Genomic DNA, 26575 nt, shown 5'->3' with positions numbered 1-26575 from the left:
AGCTTCTATCTTTCATTTTGAAATCTTAACTGAACAAATTGATGAGAGAAGCTGATTGGTTGCTATGCGCAACTGCTCCAGATTCTCTGTGCTCCAGTTTTAATAAATCCCCCCTATGGCATTGGGTCATTTGGCCTTTATGACTATATGGTCCTGCTTTTGCAGTATACAATTGCACAGATTTGTGAATGTTTGTCGTATGCAAATTTGGAATATCTGTACCTAGCAAATCCACTCACACATGCTAATTATAAACATTCCTGAGCAGTGCCAATTCAGTAAAGAGATTACATCATCTGAGATGTACATCTTTAAAACACTAGCTGAAAATATTATAAGATCTCTATGATAATGACAGAAATGAACTGATGCTTAGACTAACCCTTTTAAGGGTAGGGGTATTTTGTGCCTTGATAATGAGAGTGAATCTGTTCAGAATGCTTTAACTGTTAAAACAAATGTATTTATCAGATGCTACAGAGAGCTCCAGCACATTGTATCACTCTGTCTTTCTCTATCCCTCTTGAAAATGAAGAGCAGAGAAACAGAGCAGCAATCACAGTTCAACAACAGTCATCATCAACTGGGAATTGTTGTGTTTGGCTCCCGATACTTAGACTATCAAGATCGTCCTGCTCACAGCAAGTGTACAATTCACATTCTTGTGTGCTCACTCCCATGTTAGAGAATGTTTCTTTGGATGCCCTACAGGTACATGGGTACCCCATAAGACTGCAGTTAGTGTAATTTTTTCACTAGTATAAATGTAATTCCTCACCTTACCAGGACACAGGCATACTTCCTAACTGTCCTTCATTTGGAACTAAATCCCTCTGTCCCTCTTTCTTCCCCAGTAGTCTCTGTTTGGTCTGAAAGTCATTCTGTACGCAAACCTTTATCCTATCTCTTAATTATCTAGTTTCCTATTTTGAAATCCAGTAAAAAGGAAAAGAAATGGTTACAAAAAAAACAATGATGGGTTTAACCAATTATTTTTGGCATATAAAGCCTTTATGGTCCGCATAACTAGAGGTGTGTCCATTGCCTAAATACATTGTGCTGGAAGGTGTCCCTCTTTCTCATCTCAGAAAATCGGAAGACATACACAGGTCTTCTGCTTTAAAGCTAATGGGCTTTAAAGTGAGCTTGTGCTTTGCCCATGCAGGCCACAGCAACAGGGTCACTTTAATGCTATCCCCCACAACGTTTTATATTTCCCCTCTCTTCCTCTGTCACTGCATTGGCTCGCTGAAGCAAAGTTAAATATCAACTACTTCCAGGTATGGGAGAGAATGTGACCCTTCTCACATGCCAGCGATAGTGCTTGGCCACTTAGGAACACAGCACTGTCACATGTAAGTGGGGAGAAAGTTTGCAGTCCACTGTAAGTTCCTAGACATTACTACGGGCATAGTAGAGGTTTATATTGAGAAGTTAAGACTGGTGAAAGCTTTAATGCTTTCAATTAGCACTCTTAATTTAATAAGTGATAAGAAGGCTGATTAAATATAGTGAAGGTTCATCAAGACTGTGATCTGTAGAAACGCAACAAAGCTCAGCACCAGTAGGACAGCAAGATCTTAGGGTAGTGTCAAACTGCCCTTGTTCATCTCACATGTAGACAATCAGGAAGAATGATGTTTGGAAACAAGTAGCTTATCACACGTAGAATACTCTGAATGTTTTATTTGATGTGTACTGAATTTTAAATCCAGTCAGATATCTAATTAATGGGAGTGGCCCATAAAAGGAGGGGTATGCCATTAAAATATATACACATACAGAATACAGTGTGTGTATGTGTGTGGTATATATATATTGTGGCAGCCGGCAGAGGAAAATGTCTGAGTCAAGCCAAGATGGCAGAGTTGTATGCCCTAGATAATACTGAAGTTCTTCCTCTAGGGGGAAATGCTGAGAGAGCTGGAGGCTTGGAGGTAACACGCCCAGCTGAAGTTAGATGGCTTGTTAGGGCCTCTACAAGAACACTCAGCCTCATAACAAAGGACCCCCTCCCTGGAACCAGTCTGTGTGTCTGGCAGACTGGGGGACCGGATCACCTGTGTGGTGAACAGCCTGTGTGGCCAGGAGACAAGGATGAGCCTGTGTGGCAAGCGTGTTTGATACAGCCTGTGTGGGAAAGGTTTTGTTACAAACACAACCTAAAGTCGGAGATATGTTGGCAATGTTATTTTGCCGTTAGCAAAAAGGCTGTACGTTATGTCGGAGAAACCCCTGTGAAGGAAAAACCTATCTGAATGATTAAATAAAAGTGGGCAGGAAGCCCTAAAAAGAAGTTGTTTATGAGTGGAAGTGTCCTGAATGCACTACCATTTTAGATACACAATTGCTTTTAATTAAAAACATCCCTATAAATATAGTAATCCAAAAAAGGCTGCTCTACATGTTGTTCATACTACACCCAAGTTAATAACAGTAATTCAGTTTTACACCTATAATTTCTTTCAATTGTTGGCCTAAATAGGTATGCATTATCTTTTTAATGGCTGATTCATTTTACTACAGCTCTTTTACTGGGAGATTTAACAATTACATTTAAAAGAAGTACGGAAAAGCTTTAAATGTTATTCTAATTTAATTGTGTCTATTCCCATTTCCTTTGCATTACTTGCATCTTGAGAGTGTTTGCTAAAGCAGTTTAGCATAGCGAAAAAGTACAAGCAAGTCAAACATTTAAAGGTACACTCCATTCAAGCATGAACAGCTTGCTATTAAAATAAATCAGGGTATGCAGCCACCCCGCTGAGTGGATTTAATGCAGGCAATTAAAGCCTACACCTGACTGCTTTATGAGCCAAACCCCAAGTTATCCATATCTTTATCTTCTGAATGACCCTCAATCTGAGACTATGAAAAGGTTTATGAGCATGTTCTATGGTTTCAGTGCTAAAGAGCCCAGAGCAGCCTTCCCAACCACTTAACATTCTGTTTTATCACTTTAACCAACATTATTTTGAGGGGTGTTCTTTTAAAATAAGGGCTTAGTGTTTTGGGGAGTGGGATGTACTGTACATGTACATGTAAGTAGCTTGCAGACAGTAAGCCCTTTCCCACAGAATACATGAAACACAAAAAAATGGTAAGCTTTGTTAACAATTACTTTAAAATGCAATATGACCATTTACCTGGAAGCATATTTTTTGGCCATTTTGGCTAATGCACTCAAATTATAGCTTACTGTGAGAGGTTCAAATACATAATGCTACTGACATTTTTGTTCTCAAGGAGAACGAAAAAAAGAAAAACAGTTTAATAACTGTCATCTCTGCTGCAAATAACATAAGGTGAGAGTGGCTGAATGGCTAGCAGAGTGATCAGCTAACAATCTGGCAGTTGGCCTGGCAGCATTTCAAGGAAGCCTGCCAATGTCACAACAAATGGACATGTTGCATTAAAATGTTGCAAATCACTTTTCACATTGAATATGAATATGCAATCTAGATAGTTGTGTTAAAAATATTGAAAAATAGACTTTCTTTGATTGTTAGCTAAAGAGTTTATGCTTTTTTTTTTTAGAAGGCTTGATTATTAAATGGCTATGATATCACCTCTATGCTGCTCCTACTTTCTACAGAATCCGTGGTAGGATGGTTAAATAGGTCAGCTCCCTACCAATGTAAAGATTTAACTTTTCATTATCCTGAAAGACCATATTATATAAAAACCTGCTGTATTTAATGCCAAACATATATTGTAGTAAAAAGCTGTTAAATAGACTGTCATTATAAAAATGTCCTCCAGTGTGAGTTATTTATTTGTCTACTTTCTAACACATAGTAGATAAAACTGAAATAGAGTAGTGTGTTCCAAAATTTTGGATGCAAATGCGGGATTCTCTTCTCTCAGCTACTAATAGTTGACACCACAACATGGTAAATAAGTTTGTTAGTGTGTACCAGTGGAGTGAGTGGCCATTTTGAATAATTTGTTGGCCTAACTGAATGCTAGCAGCATAGGCGGGTGGGGCATGTGATTTATTTTTATAGGTGGCACAGACAAAAGCTGTAATAGTGGTACACAACTGTTTGGGAAACAATGAACTATGGTAATAAAACTAAATGCCTGTATATTGTGTTCACTGAGAAAGACATTAAACATTTTTTTGAATGTATCTATACTCTCAGCTGATCCCTGGGGAAGGGAGTCCCACATTTGTTATTGCCCTAACGGTAAAAAAATCCCCTTACGCAGTCTGAGATTAAACTTCTTTTCCTCCAGTCTCAGGTAGTGGCCTCTAGTCTTCTTAAGTGACCTTACAGTAAATAGTTTATTACTTTATTAGTTTATATACAATCATATGCCCTCATAAATGCCTCTTTTCTAGAGTGAACAAGTATAATTTTTGTAATCTTTCTTCATAATTTAGGTCCTCAAGTCCCCTTATTAATTTTGTTGCCCTTCTCGGGTCTCCCTCTTCTTATCTTGATACATGGGAGTTGTAGTTTTTACTAATATTGAGATACAAGTGAACTTTTCTGATCTGTTTGCTTGTGTAAATCACAATCTTAGCTGGCATTCAAATTCTGTTTCTTGGGTCCACAGATTGGCAGATGTGCATTAACATCAAATTGTGAGCCGATTTGAATGTGGCACTGGGCACTTTCTTAACATAAACAATTTGATGGCTCGGTTTGCTAGTTATGGAAAGTTTTTTTTGAAGAATAAAGTTTATTCAATTTTAAGAAATACAAACATACAAAGAGTAAGCATCAAATTTAACATACAACACTTACAGCAACCAGAACAGTACAGTGACCCCCTGTTACACAGATGATCAACCCCAAGCAAACTTATAATTATTATACACAGCAAACAAAAAAACATTTAGTAAGGCCATTTAGTGTGCACAGTGCTGGCAAGCCATGTAAAACCTTGAGAGTGTAAAGAACTGTTATGGTCCTGATATTGTCGATTTAGGTTATGATAGTCAGTGTTGCTGTGGAGGGGAGAGGCAATTCGGTACTGCACCATTCAGGTAGCCAGTTGCAATAAGGTAGAGGAGGAGACAGAGGGAAGAAAAAAGTCAAACAAAAAGGAAAAGAAGAAGAAAAGGAAAAGACAGAATGTCAGGCAGATTCCATCTTGTCTGAGAGGTAAGTGCAGAGATAGGAGAAACCAGTAAAGTCTATCAAGGTGCTTCAATTGGCAATTAATTTAGGATATCTATCCACCAACCTAGCTGTAATTTTCCATGCATTTAATATAGTTAATAGAGTAACCCAATCCTTGACGGAAGGAGATGGAAGAAGTCTTCCAGAATCTGGGGAGTAACGCATGGCCAGCAGATAGAAAAAAATCAGAGCCACCAACTTTTCGCTGACTGTACATGCAGGGGCGTCCTGAGGCCGTGTGTCACCAGGAGCGGAGATCAGATGACACCACGCCATGACGTCATCGCACATGCGTGGCCATCTTGGTGATGGATGCCGGCAGAGAGAGGAGGGGACGTTCACCTGGCAGAATCGGGTATGCCGCCGGGTCTCCTCCTCTTTCCATGACAGAGTGCCCGACTTTTTAGAGGGGGTGACACCAAAATGACTGCCAGTCATTTTGGTGTCGCCCCTCCATAGGTGTCACCCGGGTGCGGGCCGCACCCCCTTGTGACGCCACTGTGTACAGGTCCTAGTATAATTGTCAATAAAGCCATTTCATCAGTCTCTAGTCATCTGAAGCCTTTGATCTCCTCACATGATCTCCTGCACCAGTGTGGCTGGATTTGGTGGCAACAAAAGTATTTTATTTATCAAAAACTAAAAAAAATCTATCTTGTTTCATGTCTCATTTCCATATTTTGTGCAATTAACTAACATATAAACTAAAATGTTGTTGCAAACAATATATTTGTGTTAATATATTAAGGCTACAATACAGTAGTGAAAGCTAATATCATTAAACTTTTGGACCTCTGATACTGGTATTTTGGAGTGTTTTTACCTTTTGTTCTTTCCATGTCCATATAAATGTTTGTGAGGATTATCTGACATTGTTAGCCTGTCAAAAAACAATAGCAAGAGAGGCTATTTAAAATGGTGTGCTAATTAACTCTGCTAGTTCTAGGCTGTTTTTTTCTACAATAGCGCAGACTTCAGCTTCTACTGAGAAGAATATGATTAAGTCATTGCACTTATGAACATTTACTGTACTTGTCAAAGGTCCAACTCCTGTCAGATATAAAAGATTTCTGTGCTATGTTCTGTGAATATGATATTGTCCAGTGTCACATTACCATAGTTTTCACTGAAAAGGTGGAAATAAAATTTTTAAAATGTAAATTCCTGTGTGTCACTCCACATCATAAAATGCAGACCTAATTACCCCCAAATAACACTTGAATACACCTTGTAAACTTAAAAAAAAATCAAGACATTGTATGGACATTGACATTGGTTTTACTGTGCATGTTTGTTTTGAAAGGGAACCTATATCTTTTATTTATGTTTTTAGATTTGTCTGTCAGTCTTTTGCCCAAAAAACTAATTCTAACCAAAATGGTAGGGGATGAAACGTCTATCAAAATTCACTGTGACCCTCTACATTGTTAAAGTGTATGCAAACACTAATAAGGAACTTCTCTTATTTGCTCCCTTTTGGTCTGCTAACTACCACCATTTTATTCTATAGGGTCTTGGCATTCAGAAAATATATAATGTTGGGGGGTTTTACGTCATTTTCAGGCCTAAAATGTGGAATATAACATGGGTGCAAAAATGGAAAAAAGGGCCTCAGTCATGAAGGGGTTAAATCTATTTAATAGGTAAAAAGAATATCTGTTGATTTTTCCATTGCTCTTGTGAGCTGATAACCTTCTGTGCTCTCTGTCTGTGTACTACAAGGGGTTATGCAAGGGTATTGGCAGTCACACCGTTGTCCCATGGGGCTGCCTACCCTGTCCTGCTTTTACTTCAGTAATCTTATCAATTCCTTCTACCAAAACCTGTTTTAGGTAGAGTTCTTCTTTTGGGAAATATACTGCTGATCTCCTGTTTCTCTTTGCTGTTGCTGAGCTAAGGAAGATTCTGCACTTACCTGTGATTGGCCATGTCCTTTTCAGCAAAAAATGCTGTCCCCCAATGGTCCGTGGGACTATGGGGTCTATTCACGAAGCTGCCGAAGGATCTAGCCGTAGCTAGATCCTTCGGCATCTAGCTTCGGCCCCAGGCCTACTTCTCTGGCCACTTGCAGAGAGATCAGCGTCCTTGGTTACCTGCTAACCAGGGACACTGATCTCCAGACAGCTAACTCTCCCTGGCATTCCGGGAGTCTCCCACTCCTGGCCGCCAAGGAGATAAACACTGCTGTTTCTTTTTTTTTTTTTATTCTGACACGTAGTCAGAATAGAAAAAAAAAATGTTTTGCCTATTGGAATGCCTTGCTAGATTCCTACTGGCTATTTCAATTTGCAATAGCCAATAGTAAACTAGCATTGTACCCACCCTCTGCTGCAGTTCTCCATCAGGTCCATAAGCAGAGGGCGGGTACAATTCTAGTTTACTATTGGCTATTGCATATTAAAATAGCCGATAGGAATCTAGCAATGCATTCCAATGGGTAAAAATTTATTTTTGTTTTTTTCTATTCTGACATCGCTCCATGTCAGAATAAATAAATTTAAAAAAAAAAGAAAAAGCAGTGTTTCACTCCTGGGCGGCCGGGAGCGGGAGGCTCCCAGAGCGCCCGGGAGAATTTTTTTCTTATTTTTTTTTTGACGGCAGCAGAACCGCCGGACAATAGAAAACTGTTGGCGGAGCTAGCTGTCATAGCTAGCTCCGCACAATCGTTTTCTATTTACTTTTTTTAAACTTTTTAAACTATTTTTCTGTTCTGCTCAGTCCCTCTGAGCAGAACAGCCGAGCCGAATGCCGCTGAGCGGCATTTGGCTATTCACGCACTGCTGTTCGGCATCTATGAGTGCTTTTCACTAACCTCATAGTTCTAGCTGACCTGTGACAATGAGAATGTCACAGGTCGGCTCAGTAGATCGGGAGGTGAGCGAACACATGCCGGTGTTTCCTCACTTCTCGATCCTGTCACGACTTTCTGCTGTGACAGGGGACAGGATGGATTCCCCCTCCCCGCTCCGATCCACCAGCGCTGACTGGCGGAACGGACGGGGGAGGGGGCGGGTACAGCTGGCCCTGCCTCTAGATAGATCTGTCACTCACGCAGCTGGGAGGATCTTGACATCGATGTTGGGATCCGCTCCGGCTGCAGCGTCTCAGTATACCGCGAGCTGTAGCTCGCAGTATACTGAGCTTAGGGTGACGGGAGGATGCTAGTTTGTGTCCTCCCGTTACTCTAAGGAGAACTATGGTGAAAAGCCCTGACACCATAGTTTTCCTTTAAAATATTATTTAGATATTGTGCAATCATGTGTAAGAGACTCTTCACTCCTTTCTTCGCTATCTTTATGGTACATAACTGTTAACATCAACTTGCTTGTGGGTCTTTTATAACCTTAAACCTCTCTACGTTTTGGTGAGGGCAAAAACTCAACCTTTAGTTAACAATTGTTTTTCTATCTCTAAAAGAGAACATGAAGATATATTGATAATTTCTAAGTTGTGCTGTCCATTTGTGTTCTCATAATGAATTGATCCATCCCTATCTCCTTCTTTGTTCGAGCTGTTGTGTTGTCAATGAATGAATATGAGGGAGAGGGACTTATAAGAATACATTCAATAATAGATACACTAAAACTGGGGCATTTCCTAAGCTCCCACATTTTTAATTGTGATGGTTTGACAGCTTGTTTACAAGAATATGGTCATTTTTGGTACTATGTTTATATTCTTAATTTTTTACTGATTTGGCTCTTTCATTGTTCATAGAATTTTATATGTGGGCATCTTCACTGATATTGATGGGTTTTTTTTAAGTGCTACAGACTCTTTATTGATCCCTGATTTGGCTACAGTTGTATAATGTGTACTCACAGCTAAGAAGTACCTTCTGCGATTTTGTTATGTCATACGAATGGCATTTACTTATCTAAATTTCAATTTGTCATGGTCCGTAGAAATATTTGTGTACTTTGGGTCATAGCCACATAAAATTTTGACCCTATTCCTTTAGGATTGGCGCAGCAGCAGAGGCACCGAGGTTGGATTTATTAGTAAATTAATAGTGATTTTTAACTGTTTATTAAATCCATGCATTCTGTCCTATAGGTGGAAATAAGGTTGTGTGGATAATAGTTTGCTGGCTCAAAAGAGGGTTTTAAACAGAGTTTACTCAAAGAACTTGTCTCTTGCTGATGATTTCCATCTGTTTGGATGGGTACCTGGGAAATGTTATGGGAAAGATTAATTGCTGCTCTTTCTAAAGCATTGCTTGTTTAGCCTGTTGCAGATATCATTTTCCACCTCAATGGGAATGACATTGGTCATTGCTCGACTTTGCCCCTTATTCTCAAAATGAGACACAATCTGCAGCAGTGTCACATACAACTTCCCTTAGCAGTTTTGGTTTTCTCTGAGATTGCCCCACTTGTGTGGTAAGAATACCTCCGGTTACTTTTTGCAGAAACAAAATTAGTAAATGGTTGCATAGATCCCTAAACAAATGTGTTCTCTCGATTGATGGGTTTTCTCATAATCACACAGAACTAGAGGGTGGTATCCCTGGTTTATACAAACAGGCTTTAGTGCATCTGTCAAAGGTTGGGTTGGCCATTTTGAATGCTAATTTTAAGACAATGATGAAATTAGCCATGCATGGGGTTGGGGCCAGGCCTTAGGTAGGCCTGGCGCCTAGGGAATGTCACTTACTGAGTGGATATTTAATGCTTTAGTTCACTAGCATATTTGTCCAGTGGACTTGAGCTTCAATGGCTAAGCCATTGCTTATTTAATTGATTATTGGCCAATCATTTGTTGGACTTGAGTTTAAACTGCTTACTTATCTTCATAACTTATTTATCAAGTTTTCCTTGGTGTTTCCTGTTGGGGAGAGGTATTGTAGATGTGTTCTTTGTAATCCATCAGAAATTAAGTATGCAGGACAGACACCACGTGCTTAAGAATTCAGAGCTGTGTATTCATGTAAAACAAGAAGGTAGGAGCATACTATCTTTCTGCCATATCTAGAGTTATTGTTCTTTACTTGCAGCATGTGGAAATGTGCATGTATGCCAGATATACAGGTATATTAAACATGCTTTATTTTTGCACAAATGCACAAATATCACAGCAGCACAACCATGAATAGTCACATGTTGCGGTAATGCGTCGTTTATTGGAACACATTGTTGTGAATAGACCCTAGTTCCATTCATTGCTTTAAACTGCATTAGTTCTTTATTCACCAATATCCCATGGGTGCATAACTTTTCTGTTTCCAAAGTAAATTATTAATAAACCTGTCTTATTCCATCTTTCTGAATATGGAGCTTTTGTCTGGTTAAGTATAATTTTGTTTTAGTGCCAGGAAAATAGGAAACAAGGGATCAGTTTGTTATCTGTCTCCTATCAGATTCTCTCACTACGAAATGATCTGAACAGCAAAAATTGAACTGCGTGAATAAAACATTAAGCTAAAATCAATGGAGTGGAAATGTTTTGAGATAGCTTAGTAATTGGTCAACACGATCCCCTCACAACTGGCTAAGCAGAACTTGTGATTTTCAAGTTTATCTTATGTGTTATACAGACTAATGGAAAAACAAGAGTAGGAGATGATTAAGATAAATATGCACATGAGGAAGACGTTGGTCATAACACATCATATCTCATCAGTTTGCGTTCACGATACTGTCTGGCAAGATAGAAAGCTTTGCATAGAAAATATCTAATGCATTTAGATACAAATGGATCTTGCTGGCACTGGAGTGTTTTTGGAAGAAGCGTAGAGGGTCCAGAGATTCATATACATTTCACAAATTCATCTCACTCCAAACACTAAAACTTAGACTGAGTGTTCGTGGGGACAAGTAGGAGAGAGCTGGAGCATATGACAGCTAGAATGTGTAATGTGCCAGGGGTATATTGAGTAAATAAGGCAGAAAGGACTATGCAGATGGTAAAAAAATAGTGCCCTTAGTAATACAGACCTTGTTTATGTAGTTGAGTAAGCTAGCCTATCAAAAAAAAAAAGAATACATTAAGGAAAATAGTCGGCACATTACAAAGCTCACTCTAGTGGTCCCAAAGCTTTTAGATGGCATCTTCTAAGCGTGTAGAGCAAGTTATTTTTGAGGCAATATCACACACTTTGTAGGTGGTATTGTGCATTATGAAGAGGACTTACTAATTTAGCTATATTAAGTCACAGTGTAGTATTTCCTTCCACAATGCAAGGATTAATTGTTGGTTTTGTCTAGGGGATGGGGAATAAACAGCAATATGTACATAATTCCTCGTTCCCAAAGTCTTTTTCCCAGTTTACATCTGGTACCACAAAGCAGTTTTTTTTTTCATGTACAATGCAGGGCCAGCAGCAGTCCACATCCCGGGAGCACTGGAGACTGTAGGAGAGCACTGGGTGCCGTGATGTAGTGAGGAATATAATAAGTACTGCTGCTTATTTCTCATTTCTTATCCTCCAGACAAACAATTAACACTTGCAATGTGAGAGAGGGGGTGCTGCCTTGTGATTTTTTTTCAACTGACTAAAGTTCTGATTTAAGAAAAAAATATTTGCAAAGAAACAGCTATCATCCTGGATAAATTAGAAATAGCTATAATGTCTGGTTTTATGCATGACTCTTAGCCCTTTAAAGCTTTACAATATTCAAACTCCTTTGCGACCTCCCCTGCAGGAGGCCACCCTGGGTAGACTCAGGATGATGTTAGAACATGCCTTAGAAGCTTTTGGACGATTTCCTGAGAAACGGTAATATACAGGGGTACAAGTACTCCTAAAAACGAGATGACTCGGGGATCTTTACACACACACACACACAATAGGTTGGACTTGATGGACATGTGTCTTTATTCAACCTCAAATACTATGTAACTATGTAACTATGCCTGGGTTGGTGACATCACTGCCTCCACCCAACAATGTTTGGGCCTGGTAACTGGCCTGCCAAGGCCCAAGCACTGCTACATGGGGGAGGTTACATAATTCCCAATACCCAGAAGCCCTACTTTGTTAGAGCAACATGGAAAGTAGGAAGAGCATGCATTAGCGAGTCGGACTTGCTGTGTGTGTGTGGGGAAGGTTAGCTATCAGGAGACACTGTCACTTTGCCCTCAATGGGTATCTATTTAATAAAAGTTAAAGCAGTTGGCTGGAATTGAGAATTCTGCTGGGAATATTTTGCCATTTGAGTCCCAGAAAAAATATAAAAGGCCAATGTGAGATTCAACTTGCCAGCAAAAATACTGAAATATCACATTAGGGTGACACTTGCTTATACTTGTCATTTATTATGGTTTAATTGAGTATATTTTAAAGGGCTGTTCAGTTTAGGGGACCAAGAATTTAGTTTTCTTCTTTAACTTACATTGTTGAGCTGCTCTAAAGATGTACGTGAAGAAAATACTGTAATACATATTATATTTCTTTGGGTAGCTTCATTTTGAAGTCTACTGTTGGCACAAAACATTTTCTTATGTTAAAGAACTAATTTGTTTATTCATTACTACAGGGGCTGTTAAGTTATACATCAGAAACATAGAAATGTATGACTTGAGAAAATGAGATTTATACCTCCTTATTTCTATCTCTGAGAGACCCATCTATTGCATCAGAAATAAATAAGTGTGTGATTCTTCTTTTTCTTTTTTCTATAACACCTCACAAGGAACTTTGCCTTTTGAGTTGCTTCCAGGTTCTCCATTCAATGTTCTTTTTAATAAAACAAAAAAGACAGCAGACTAGAGGGTAAAGTTGTTTAATGTCAATGGTTTATTGCCTTTTGTACTGATACAAGCACAGTAAAGGTTCACCTTTTTTTAGAAAAGGAACATGAGTCATCCACAACCACTGTACAACAATGTTGGAGGTGTGCGCTCTGTATTATCTTTATGACAAAAAACGCTGCACAACATATCACTGAGGTTGACTATCAGCCGTACATCGGCTTGCTTCACATGGCTTTGGGTCGGCCGAACATGCTCAGCATGTTCGGGCGACCCGAAGTGCAGAAGGAGTTCCACTCAGCCGATCCAACATCTGGATCGGCTGAGCCGAACATCCGGCAGGCTACTCACTGCTGTTCGGTCTATTCTTAAAGATCCCGAACAGCAGTGAGTGAATAGCCGAATGCCGCTTAGCGGCATTCGGCTCAGCTGTTCTGCTCGGGCGAGTACAATGCTAGTTTACTATTGGCTATTGCAAATTCAAATAGCCAATAGTAATGTAGCAATGTATTTCAATGGGAATTTTTTTTCGCTCCGTGTCAGAATAAAGAAAAAAAAGAAGCAGCAGTGTTTCTCTCCTTGGCGGCCGGGAGCAGGAGACTCCCGGGGCGCCAGGGAGAGTTAGCTGTGTGGAGATCAGTGTCCCTGGTTAGCAGGTAACCAGGGACGCTGATCTCTCTGCAAGTGGCTGGAGCCAGCCGTAAGATCACGTCTGGCTCCGCTCAGCTGTCAGAAGCAGGCTGTCAGCCGGCCAACGGACGGCCGCTCGGCCAGCTTCGGCTTTTAGCACGGCTCAGCCGAAGCGATGCATATGCGTTCGGCTCGACCACGTTCGCGAGCTGTACGGGCTATAGTGAAGGATACAAGAGTATCGGCCGAAGCTACGGCTAGATCCTTCGGCAGCTTTGTGAATAGACCCCATAGTGGTGGTTTTCTTAAAGTGACACTAAACTCAGGAGTTAAATCTTAAAATTGTATTCAAGAACCCTAACCATTAACACAAATGTAGCTTATTTGTTTATCACTTGGCTGTAAATCCTTAAATCAACTCTGAATTCATGCTGGCACTGTCATTCTGCATGCTGGCTATTTTTTTTCCCCATGGTCCTTGTGTGTGATGTAAAGTCGCCACTGCTCCAAGCTCGCTCCCGTGATAGACTATAATTTCAATACAAATTGGTAAACTAAACATGAGATTGTAGTCCATTATAAGAGCGAGCTTATAGAGGTTACTACTTTACAACACACACAGGGACCATGGGGAACAAAAGTAGCCACCCTCCAATAGGAAGGACAGTGTCAGCACCAATTCAGAGATGATTTGAGGATCTACAGCTGACTGATGAGCAAATAAGCTACATTTTCAATAGTTAGGGTTCTTGAATGCATTTTTAAGATTTAACTCCATAGTTTAGTGTCACTTTAATTTTGTCTGCAAACCTGAAATTACACTTTAAGCTGACATTTACACACAAGTGATTATTTAACGTAGTGACTGCTCTGCCATTTCTTTAGATAACCCACAGTGCTTTGAGAATAATGTCTTGTATTAAATGTTTATGTGTTTGTACAATGATGAATAACTAGTTATAAAACATCAGTTTAAAAATGCATATACTTTAAAAAAGACATAAAAATAAAATTGACCCAACTATGCACTTCTTGCTGTCTCAGATGTTATTAGTACTACATACCCTTTCCCTTGACTTCTCATATTTAGACATTAACTAGCCTCCTACTGACCTCTCCTCAACTCACTGCATTTCCCCACAATTACAAATTACCTGACAATGTCATCATAACCTTAAAGTACCAAACAGAATTTCTGTTGTTAAAGTTAACCTAATATGAGAACAATGTTGGGGCTGCCATTGCGGCCCTCTCCTTCTGAATATGCAAGTTATGTGACTCACAATGACCCACTTGTGCACATAATTCTTCTGAGGTTATTTAGACTTTCAGTGATCCAGGTCAGCAACTTTAGTATTGAAGAAAGTTGGGAAGCCTAACAGTCAGTATTTAAACATGAACACAAAAGATCATTCAGTATAAATGATCTATATTATTCTGAGTTTGTGTGTGTGCGTGTTTTTTTAAAGATCTGGTCAGAACATTATGATTAGACATATAGTTAATTCATCATTAGTTTACAGCAGTATATTGAGTTGCCTATAACAAAAATCCGGTGGTTTACTGATCGAGGAAAGACAATGGAAGATATAGTTCATCATCTAGCCATTTTAGGTTGTGAATTGCAATAAAAGGACCAACTGTTTCTTTGTAGTAAATTAATGTATTGCTCAAATGAAAAGTCATACAAGCACCTGTTCATCCCTTTGAGTGCATGTCAAACAGAAATCTATTTTTCAGTATATTTTGCATTATGCCTCTCTGTATTTAGTTTTTATTAATCGTTTTTGTGAATCTATTGCAAAGGGTTTTTTTTAGTTTTTTTGTTTGTTTTTTAAATTAGCAGCAGCAGTCAGCCTACTGTGTTAGCGCCTTCAGTTAGCCATTGGACTGTCTGTCAGGTCAATTAGATAGGCAACCTAATGACCAACTGAGTGAGTTTTCATGGCAGGTTGACAAAGCTGCTGCCAACTGAAGGTAGTGGTTTACTGTTGTCTGTATGCAACAGGAAGTGTTGTTATTGGCAGGATCTCCAGGCAAGGAACTTTGCAAAAGATTCACAAATAAGTATTTGCTTAAGAACCTTCATATGATGAGGCATGATTGCAAAAATGCTAAAAAATAGATTTAGGGTGGGACCAGATAACCTGCACCCCAAGATACTTAAGGAACTAAGCGCGGTTTTAACAAGACCGTTATTCCTAATTTTTAAGGACTCTCTAATGACTGGTAGAGTTCCGAGTGACTGGCGGAGGGCTGCAGTAGTTCCAATATTCAAAAAGGGGGCAAGGTGCCAACCTGGGAATTACAGACCAGTTAGTCTTACATCGGTAGTTTGTAAACTGTTAGAGGGAATGATTAAAGACTATTTAGTAGAATTGTTTGGGATAATGGTATAGTTAGTGATAATCAGCATGGGTTTAGGAAAGACCGTTCCTGTCAGACTAACCTACTGACTTTTTATGAGGGGGTAAGTAGAGATCTGGATAGAGGGAGGTCTGTGAATGTGGTGTATCTGGATTTCTCAAAGGCTTTTGATACGGTACCTCATAAACGCTTACTATACAAGCTGAGGTCTATGGGCATAGATGGAAGGGTGTGTACATGGATAGAGAACTGGCTACAGGAACGTGTCCAGAGAGTATCGGTAAATGGCACCTTTTCAGACTGGGCTAGTGTCATTAGCGGTGTTCCTCAGGGTTCTGTGCTGGGACCCATGCTATTCAACCTGTTTATTAACGGCATCGCAAACGGAGTAAACAGAGATATCTCAGTGTTTGCTGACGATACCAAAATTGGGAGGGTAATAGAAACAGACCAAGATAGTATAACATTGCAGGAGACCCTGGATAAAATAGGGGAGTGGACAACTATGTGGCAGATGAGGTTCAATGTCGATAAATGCAAAGTTATGCACTTTGGGATCAAAAATAAGCAAATGGGTTATACAATTATGGGTATGCCGCTAGGGAAGTCGGAAATGGAGATAGATTTGGGGGTCATTGTAGACCATAAACTGAATAATAGATTACAGTGCCAGGTTGCTGTAAGCAAAGCAAGCAGAATCCTGTCCTGCATCAAGAAGGGAATGTTTTGCAGGGATAAGTCTATAATTTTGCCACTTTACACATCACTGGTTCGGCCTCACCTGGAGTATGCGATGCAGTTTTGGGCACCGGTGCACAGGAGGGATGTCCTTGAGCTGGAGGGAGTTCAACGGAGGGCAACCAAACTCATCAAAGGGATAGAGGACCAGAGCTATGAGACACGGCTACTACATTTAAAGATGTTCACGCTGGAAGTAAGGAGATTAAGGGGGGATATGATTTTCATGTACAAGATGTTCTATAGTCATAGCAACATTAGCAACAAACTCTTTAAGATTAATTCCGTAACAAAGACTAGAGGCCACCACCTAAAACTGGTAGAAAAAAATTCAAACACAAGGGGCGAAGGGTGTTCTTCTCAGTTCGAGCGGTTAGGGTCTGGAACTCGTTGCCACAAGCAGTGATTTCAGCAAATAGTGTGGAATCATTCAAGAAGCTTTTGGACGATTTCCTGAGAGACCGTAATATACGGGGGTACAGGTACTCTTAAGAATGAGATCACTCAAGGACCTATACATACACACACACACACACACACACACACACACACACACACACACAATAGGTTGGACTTGATGGACATATGTCTTTATTCAACCTCAAATACTATGTAACTATGTAAGGGTGTACATACACTTTTCTGAATAACCATTTATTTCCTTACACATATGGATGAGCTGCTAGAGGAGAGCAGAGGAGAGCAAAAGAAGTGACAATATTGACTTCAGGTAAATTTCTATTGGAAGGACAGAGTAGGGCATGGTGCAAATTCAGTAATTCTAGCAACAAGGGTGTTACAATAATAACCCTGTGCTCTCTTTGTTACAATAAAGACTTTTGTGACTGCTGCTCTTTTGCTACACTATTTTGTACCCGTTAAGATGGTAATATAACATCCAAGACATCATCAAAGCAATTATATTTAAAAAGTGATTTACGTAGCTAGAGCCACCAGAATATACAATTAGCAGTTAGGGGCCAATATGCCAATATTCAGAGACAACTTTTATCTGTACTATCTGTGCGAAAGTAGTATTCCTTTTTCTCACACAGTCTGGGATCATTTACTTGTCTAAATAGATTAGAGAATCCCTTGTGGCAAATGCCATCGTTTCCCTTCCTCACTTCCTTCAAGATGAATCTGTAATCTTGAAAGTCAGCTGCATGGCAGAAGGTGATAAGAAAAAAAGTCATTTCAGAAATCATTTAAGAAGCTAATTTAACCCAGAGAATGTTTCATCTTCCACAGTAGAACATTGCGCATTAATTCTGCAAAGTGACTAGAGATTATTAAACCTCAATTATGGGCATCGGCTACTTTGAGGCACTGGTTATTTCACACATAGCCCTCTGGGGTTACTACAACTTTTTGAGCCCTAAAAAGTATATATTTTTAAAATGTATAGAGTCTGTATGAACTGTTTATATGGCATCCTACATGGAAAATATACATTTTTCAAAGATAAATAATATAGTTATTAACTATTGCAGTCAAGCTGATTTTGGTTTTTAGTGGCTTAGCAAGGTCCGAAAAATAAAATATTATTTTTGATTGGCTTATTTGGGTCTGAGTATAAAACTCTGAGTATAAAACTCCAATGGGCTTAATGACAAATTGGGTGTCTGTATAACATACTGCATTAAGTTGCACTTTGCTTTGTCAAATACAGATGGATAAGGATCATTTCTGAAAAGTGTAGAAACTGAAAAGTTTCTACACTTTTGTTTTCTACAAAAGTGTAGAAAACAAAAGTGTTAGCTATACCAACCAGTCAGCTGAGATCCAGAGGGTGACAGCACACTTCTCTCCCCCCATCCCCGACCATGATATGCAAAGGAGATGGTCTTTTGATTTATGGTCATCTCTCTGTCCCTTCACTTTCCTCACACAAGCACACTCACAGGAATGCAGGGGAATCAGTGCAGGCACCAGAACTGGTACGGGAGCCTTGTTTTGTGTCAGGACAGTCAAACAAGTGCTATAAACCTTCCTTTCAAAGCTTGGTTGGGAATGGGGGTGGTGCACTGTCACTGTCTGGATCTCAGATTCTGCTGCACACAGAAGCATAATATACAAATCAATATATACTGTGGGAGTTAGGTGACTGAGCTGTAAAAAAATATTACAAGGTGACATTTCCTCTTCTTCTTTACAGTGTATGCAAGGGCAAAATAATATACAGTAACATAATACACACCGTGCAAGTACAGAAAAGAATCCACTGACCTGCCAGAAATGCACTCAGCTTCTAATGTACTGTTGTGGGCCACAACACACAGGGGTCTATTCACTAGGCCGCCGAAGGATCTAGCCGTAGCTTCGGCTGATCCTTCGGCTAGCTTCGGCCCCAGGACCCCTCGGTCGAGCAGAGTAAACCTGTCCCTGCTCTATAGTCTTTTTTTTTTCTTCTGACATCGGAGCCGTTGGCTGCCGTCAGAATAATAATTTTAAAAAAAAAACATAGGAATGCATAGCTACATTAATTTTGGCTATTTCAATTTGCAATAGCCAATAGCAAACTAGCTATTGCATCCGCCCACTGCTGCTGTCAATCAGCAGAGGGGACCTGAAGTTCTCCATTTCTCGGCGGCATTCGGCTATTTACTCACTGCTGTTCGGCATCTATGAGAATAGGCCGAACAGCAGCGAGTAGCCTGCCGGAGGTTCAGCTCAGCCGATCCAGATGTTGGATCGGCTGAGTCGAACTCCTTCTGTACTGATTAAGCCATACAAGCCTGAAGTGAATAGCCGAAAACAGCATTCGGCTCACTTGACTTCGGGTGGGTTATTCACTCGGCTGCCTACGGCAGCTTAGTGAATAGACCCGACAGTCTTTTTTGTGGACTGAATAGTGTCAGCCCTGCCTAGATGTGTTTTTTCTAAACTACTGAATCCCTCTCACTGCACTCATCTCTACAACATCGAGACTAAGTAATTGTTTTGTATTAAGAAAAGAATTGGTAGGAGTAATTACAAACCTTGAGATAACATAAAACGTGTGCAAAGAACACAGGATAGCTTTAAACTTCTGACATCATCAACAGGTAATAGTTTATTTAGCAGACCAAAGGGGAGCAAATAAGATACGTTTTTTTGTTAGTGTTTACATACGATGTTGGGAATACAACAACATATCCTGATATATTGATATAGTATTATGTATTTTGAGCACTAGATGGCGCTGTAGTGCAATGTTAGTCTCTATGCTTATGCTTTTTTATCTATGATATACACAGGAAGTTTTATCTGTATACTGTATATGCCCTATAATGCTGTATTCCTGAATACATACTGTACATGTAATGTCCTCCTAAGCAAGTAAAACTTAATTCAGCATTCCTCAAGATCTGTGTTTCATCTAAACACATAGCCAACAACATTTACATATCAGGAATTGTCTTTGCTGGTTCTTTGTGCAAGCTTGTTATCTTCAAAAACACCAGTAAACAAAAAAAATGTTTCTAGATGTTATTGGTTTTCACAATAGTAATTCTGGTACTGCTACCCTTAGCAAAATTACTTTTTTCCTGCGCACTTTTGTTGCCTTGTAAGGTGGACAGGTTCGGTTTCTGCATTCTTCCATATTGTTTGTAAGCTTTTCCATAGGCTGTTCACTTTGCAAAGGAATTTTCCCTTAGCTTAGTAAATTTGTGGTGAAACTTCGCTTTGCAAAGAATGCACAATCAAAAGCAAAGAAATCTAAAAAAACCTGTATGTTTTTCTTGCACATGATTAGTCAGCAGAGCTTTACCTCTTCCAGGTTGAGCTCAATCAAAAGTTGTTCTATATCCCCCTAAACCTAACATTGGACATGCTTGAAACAAATATATTTCAAACATTTTTCCACTAAGATTACATTGTTTGACAAACACTTGCACTGCTTATGGTGGGTGATTGAACATTTTCGCAAACTCAATTCATTGTGTTGTACAACTCCAAGTCCTAGTCATGTATACTGTGCAAAATGGCTATCTTTCTATATATGATAAGCACCAATTCCTCAGACATAAATCTTCTTGTTCTTATCTCTTCCAATTTTCACAGAGGTTTCTAGGAAATATCAAAGGATTTTGGAGGTTTACGTTGCTTCATGTCTATCAAGCATACTCTATCTATCGATAATCCTCTGAGTTACTCTCAGTTCTGTTGTCCTTTTTCAGAAATTTCTTGCTGCAGGTATAACACCACTTAGAAAACCATGTTTTGTTATCAAGTCTTTTCACCATTTTCTTGTTTTGACTTGAGAATGTTTGAATGACATGACTAAATTTTTTTCAGGATCTCCAGAGTATGTGGATTCTAATCAGCCATGGGAGGATGAACTTTGGTTTTAAAGTAAATCACTTACATTTACTGTACTCTCCCACAGCCCAGATTCTGTGAAAATCAGTATCTGCAGAGGGTTCAGAACAACTCTACCTCCCCGGCAAATAGCTGCTATGAAGCTGGCTGCCTCAATTGCTTGCCGTCACCAAGGGAAAACTTTGACTCGTTTCCGTGATTAGCCTGGCTGGAGCCATGAAATCGAATACATCTGTTTAGTTTTACTATCATTTTAATATAATTAAACATTATTGGCAATCCTTAATGGCCCATAGTTGTATTTTGGAAATGAGAAATGGCAAATGCTGCCATTGATGACCTCCTTTTAAAAATATTAATTGCCTGGCAAGCAAGTGACTAATTGATTCTACCTTAGGCGCTGGGTTGTTTTAAGTGCATGGGCCCCCTGCCAGTATCATGGTATCATGCATAAGGGTCAAAGTATATTGAAATAGATCTTGTGCAGTGTGTATACTGTAACAAGGACACTCCACTGTAGTCCAGGTAGGTCAAGGAAACACAGTTTATTGAAAGGGCAAACACAAAATAGCTTGAAACAGCAACATACGACAGTCTTTTAGCTTCGCTCGGTAGCTTTCCACAGCTTCAAGACACTCACGCTTGCTCACCCCTCGTGAGCCCTCACTCTGCTCTCTCTTAGCAGTCTGTCCGACAGGTCCCTGGGGTCACCGACCTTCCTGACCTCTCCCAGCCACCCCTGGCTGTTCCGTGTGCGTCCAGCACGCACCCGAGTTTGTCTGTGTGCTCCCTGCACACACACAACTCCAACACTGACTCCAGGGTGGAGCTCTCCTGACTCACAGGTGGGGCTTCCTGATAAAGGCTGCTCTCAGCCACCTGATTAGCCCAGGCTGGTCAATGGCAACACCTGGCCCCAGGACTGGAGATCTCATCCCACCCAGAGCTCTACGAAATCTCCAGAGCTCCAGATCCCAGCTGAAAATAGGAAAACCTGGAATAACCTGAAAAGCCAGGTTCTTCCTTATAACCTGCTTTACTTTCTGGACCCTCTCAGCCCCTTTGGCTGAGAGTCCTGGGTGCCAAGGTCGCCATCCTCCACCGTGGCATTGGCTTACACTGCCACAATACTCTATGCAAATGACACGTGATGGTGGAAGATAATATAGAAATAGTTATTTCAGGTACAGGAAGTATGCATATATTTTATTTATAATCATTGGATTAATTTTAATGAAAACCACTATTCAGAGCACTACAAAGGCCTCCATTCCTGCTAAAGCCCGAAGCCGAGGATGACTTACCATAAACAGCACTACAGTGTAGAACTTGTTCTTCTGCATTATCCTGGGTTCCCATGGAGTCCTGGTGAGCTGCTGTTCTTCCTTTATTATAATTTGCCACCATGTCTGGCTGTATTCTGGATTGAATGCTTTTTGGGTCACTGACCCAAAGCAAGCATGAATTTTGGAAGCTCAGAGTGAAGTCAGAACTCGTGTTCCAGGTCTGTTCCACAGAAAATATTGAAGCCATTGGGTTAACATGACAGTCAGGCAACTTCCATTTTTAGAAGAAGAGGTCATCAATGGCAGTCTACATATTTCCTATTCTATGGTTTCCTTAAAGAGGAACTTTACCCACTTATTCAAAATAACAAAGGCACCTTTAGAAATGTGTAGTAATGACACTCTACAAACACAGACTTTTAGATAATTGCAGGCTTTTTATTTTTTGCATACCTTACTTTTCTTTTCTTCCCCAGTCTTCTGACAGTGGCCATTTTAACAAAGGGCAGATTACTGTCCTGCTGATTTAACCTTCCCAGGATGCAATGCTTGGGCACAATTATATAATTTGTGCCAAAGTGGACCAGAAGTGGAGAAGAAATTGTAAATAAAATCTGTTTGCTTAGCTAATGAATGTAAGTGTGAAAAGGTCCACTTTAAAGGAGAAAAATAGGCCAAGAATATAAAGTACAACGTTTTAAATGAAATGAAGCTAGAGTTCTAGTTAACATTTGTATGATTGTGTCACCCTGATTTACACAAATAAAAAATGATGCCCATGTTATGTTTTGAAAATGCTCAGTAATTATGCATTCCATAAGCAATGTTTGCTGACAGAAATCGTTGTCTTTAAACTTCAATGGATCATTCAGCTTTGTAGTTCAGAGTACTGAAACCTCAGCTGATATTTACCGCTTCATTAATCACAGCTATTAATCTGATTAAATATGAGACTGATTTCAGAATCAATGCATTATAAAGGCATTATTGGAGAAATGTGCTTATTATTTAATAGTGTGTGGACTGACTTGCAGCTTGTTACAAGGAAATAAGGATTCATCTAATACTTCATCTAGGATATACAGTCTAATGAGCACACATCTTTATTTATTGAAGAGATTGTATATCTATATATACAGATGTGGAAATATGTGTTGGTACCCTTACAGCTCATTGAAACAATGCGTTATTCCTCCTGAAAATAAATGACATTCAAAGCAATTGTCTCTCTTACCCTGCTTGCCTTTCGTATGTTATAGAGCAGGGGTGCCCACAATTTTTTGTGTTAAGATCTACTTTTCAAATGACGAGCTATAAAAAAAACTCCCTAGCTCTCTCAATCCTGGCTGTATCTCATTGCTCCTCCTCCTGGCTCTCATTCCTCAATTTTCTCTCCTTTCTGTCTCTCCTTGCTCTCTCTCCTGTCTGTCTCTCCTTGCTCTCTCTCCTGTCTGTCTCTCCTTGCTCTCTCTCCTGTCTGTCTCTCCTTGCTCTCTCTCCTGTCTGTCTCTAACCGCTCTCTCTCCTGGCTCACCTTGCTGTATTTTGCAACAGGCTGTGTAAAGTAATATTATTTGATGTAATACATAGCACTTCAACCACCAGTATCCACCAGAAAGGTGTCAGGGAGCTTGGCTCAGCAGACTCAGGCTGATATGTAATCATCTGTGCACAGCTAAATAAATATACCAAAATGGAATAAAGGGTCCTCCATTCACAACCTTCGTGATCTACCAGCATCAGCTTTGAGAGCTACTGGTAGATCACGATCTACCTAATGTGCAACCCTGTTATAGAGTATAACAAAGAAAGTATGAAAAGCGAAACATTAGTGAGATAAACTATTATAATATTATAAATAATTGGATCATAGTGATATTTATTTTCTGTAATTATTATCATATATGTCTTCAATCTTGTAAACAGTCTATTTAAACTGAGAAAAGCACTCACTCTGTTGTTTGGTATCATGATATGCACCACACTGAACATGGACCCCAAAAAAGCAAAGGAGAGAGTTGTCTGAACAGAACAGAAATAAACTTTTAGACCAGCATGTTAAAATTAAAGGCCATCTGCAAGTGGCATAATGTTCCTGTGATTAAAGTGGCAAATATTATTAAGAGGTTAAGGGTCCATGAGAGTGTAGTCAACCTCCCAGAATGTGGCTGCAGGAGGAGTGGAGCAAAACAAAGTCCAGTGTCAGAAAGCTCTGTCAGAGGTGCACGCTGTCACAATTCCAAAGATGTGAGCTTAAAAGTAAGCAAGTGGCGTGGGATCCCCCAAGGCACAGGGTCTATTCTGCCAGGGACCCCTTCATGAAAGTTTGGACTTGAAATTACCCCAAGTTGGGACCTCCGAGTTCACCCTGCTTGATGTGTAGAGAGTACCCGTACACACAGGATACAGAGAACGTGGCAGCATTCCAGTCAGCACTGGCAAAGGTTAAATGTCAACAGAGAAGATAGAGATCTGGAAAACAGGCCAAAGGATTGGACTGCTGTCAGACAAACATAATTGGGAAAACTAAGCCAAATTGGTACACAAAAGATCAGTCCAAGAAAAAGCAGGTCAGGAGCAAAGGCACAAATGGGAGCTCAGAGGCAACAGGAGTGATGCTCTGGCAAAGGGAACTGGTTTAAATAGGATTTAAATACGTAGAGAGATAGGGGACTGGACAGGAAATAGCCAAGATGCAATGTATATCAACCTTTTTCTGGCTTTACTATTGTAATCCTGTGACCCAAAGTCACCATCTAGCGTGCTACTACCCGCTTTTTACTGACAGCACAGAGCCTCCCTGCAGCTGAGAAAGATCCTGATAATATATAACAGAGAGGGAAGGTGAATCCCTTTGGGGAGTGGTGACTTACAGAGAGAAGACCATGAACTGAGCAATCAGCGGCTTGTGATCATTCAGCACTCGATCTATAGAGCCAGCATGTGACAGGTGCAGTGTCACAAGATGGCTCTAAGTATTGGGAAGAGTACATTTTTTTCTCCCAATACTTTTCCTTTAAGCATCAGTTGAGGCAGGTGACACACATAGATTCTAGCTCTGTGTATCAAGAACATAGCACATGCTTGTAGAACCATAAATACCAGCAGCCCCACAGCAGAAAAAAGGTAACACAACTGTAAGCCCGTGGAAGCACAGGTAACATATCAACTCTGCAGCTGATCTGTGACACAATACTTCTACTTTAAGTTAGTAAAAAAAAAAGTGTTTCTTAAAACCCATTCTTTCTGCATGATTCTTAAGGACAGTAACGTAAAGAGAGTCAGACCAGCACAAAATTAATTCGGCATGGTTGATATGAGTTACAAATTTGCACTTTTAAGTTAAGAAATCTTTTGGTGTATAAGGATGTACATGTAACAGCATTGTAGTTATTGGCAGAATATGCCTAGAGGTAAGTGTTCCAAGTATGCAAGTATTCCAGAATTTGTCATGAGTTCCCTTACCTGAGGAAGTAAGGTTCTCCATTCACTGGATTTAATTTACTTTATTAAATGATGGAGGGGACATGTGGTTGTTTCCAGAGCTCAGGAATGTAATTTCTAATGGCATTAATCACATTAGGAAAGGCAGATCGTTGATATGTGTTTCTCCATATAGTGTTATGGTGCACAATAAATATTATATAGGTAATACAATTTTATGTGTTCTGTGCATGATAACAAATTCATAAGGATAGGATTAAGTAAAAAGGGACCCACCTAAAATACCGTAGAGCACAGCTAATAACACAATCAATATTGGGGTTACTACTTTAGATTTTGTGAGCAGGTTAACCAACAATTAGATGCCTAGCAGAAGTTTTCACATTTTTGGTGGATCCTGTCAGAGTTCTACTGATATCCGAATTACATTGGTTTCGGCCTAGTTTCTAAGTTGTGTGGATTGTGAAATGTATTAAACTTTCTTTCAGGATGGCAATAGACTCCTTCAATGTCCAGTCCACTCTTATACATGTATTAAGGTGTCATCTTTCTGAGTTCTCCACATCCATTTAGCTACTGTATGTGACATAACTCTAATGGTAATCATTTCACTACTATTTTGTACAGTGTAGTGAAAGCTATTATGGGCATCATATTTCAAATTTGGAAGATGAAAGCTCTTCCAACTAAGCCATCTTTTTTTTGAATTACTTAACTGCAAATGACAGGGTTAAGGAAAGTAAGTAATGCCATTCTGTAACATTATCACTGATGTGGACTGCACTAAGAATTTATCAATAGGAACAGCACATGGTGAAGTCATTACCTAATTATAGAAGTTATGAGATTTTATTTCAGCACAGACAGAAATTCTTAAGCAAATGAACCTACCAAAATAAATTTTTGCGTTTAGAACAGCAATAAGTTAATTGACTCACCAATGGGGTAACCCATCTGAATAATCACAAAGTGCATGGACAG

This window comes from Nanorana parkeri, unplaced genomic scaffold (genome assembly GCF_000935625.1).
Source record: "Nanorana parkeri isolate BGI_ZX_2015 unplaced genomic scaffold, ASM93562v1 scaffold1677, whole genome shotgun sequence".
Taxonomy (NCBI): Eukaryota; Metazoa; Chordata; class Amphibia; order Anura; family Dicroglossidae; genus Nanorana; species Nanorana parkeri.
Note: the sequence above shows the minus strand (reverse complement) of the source record.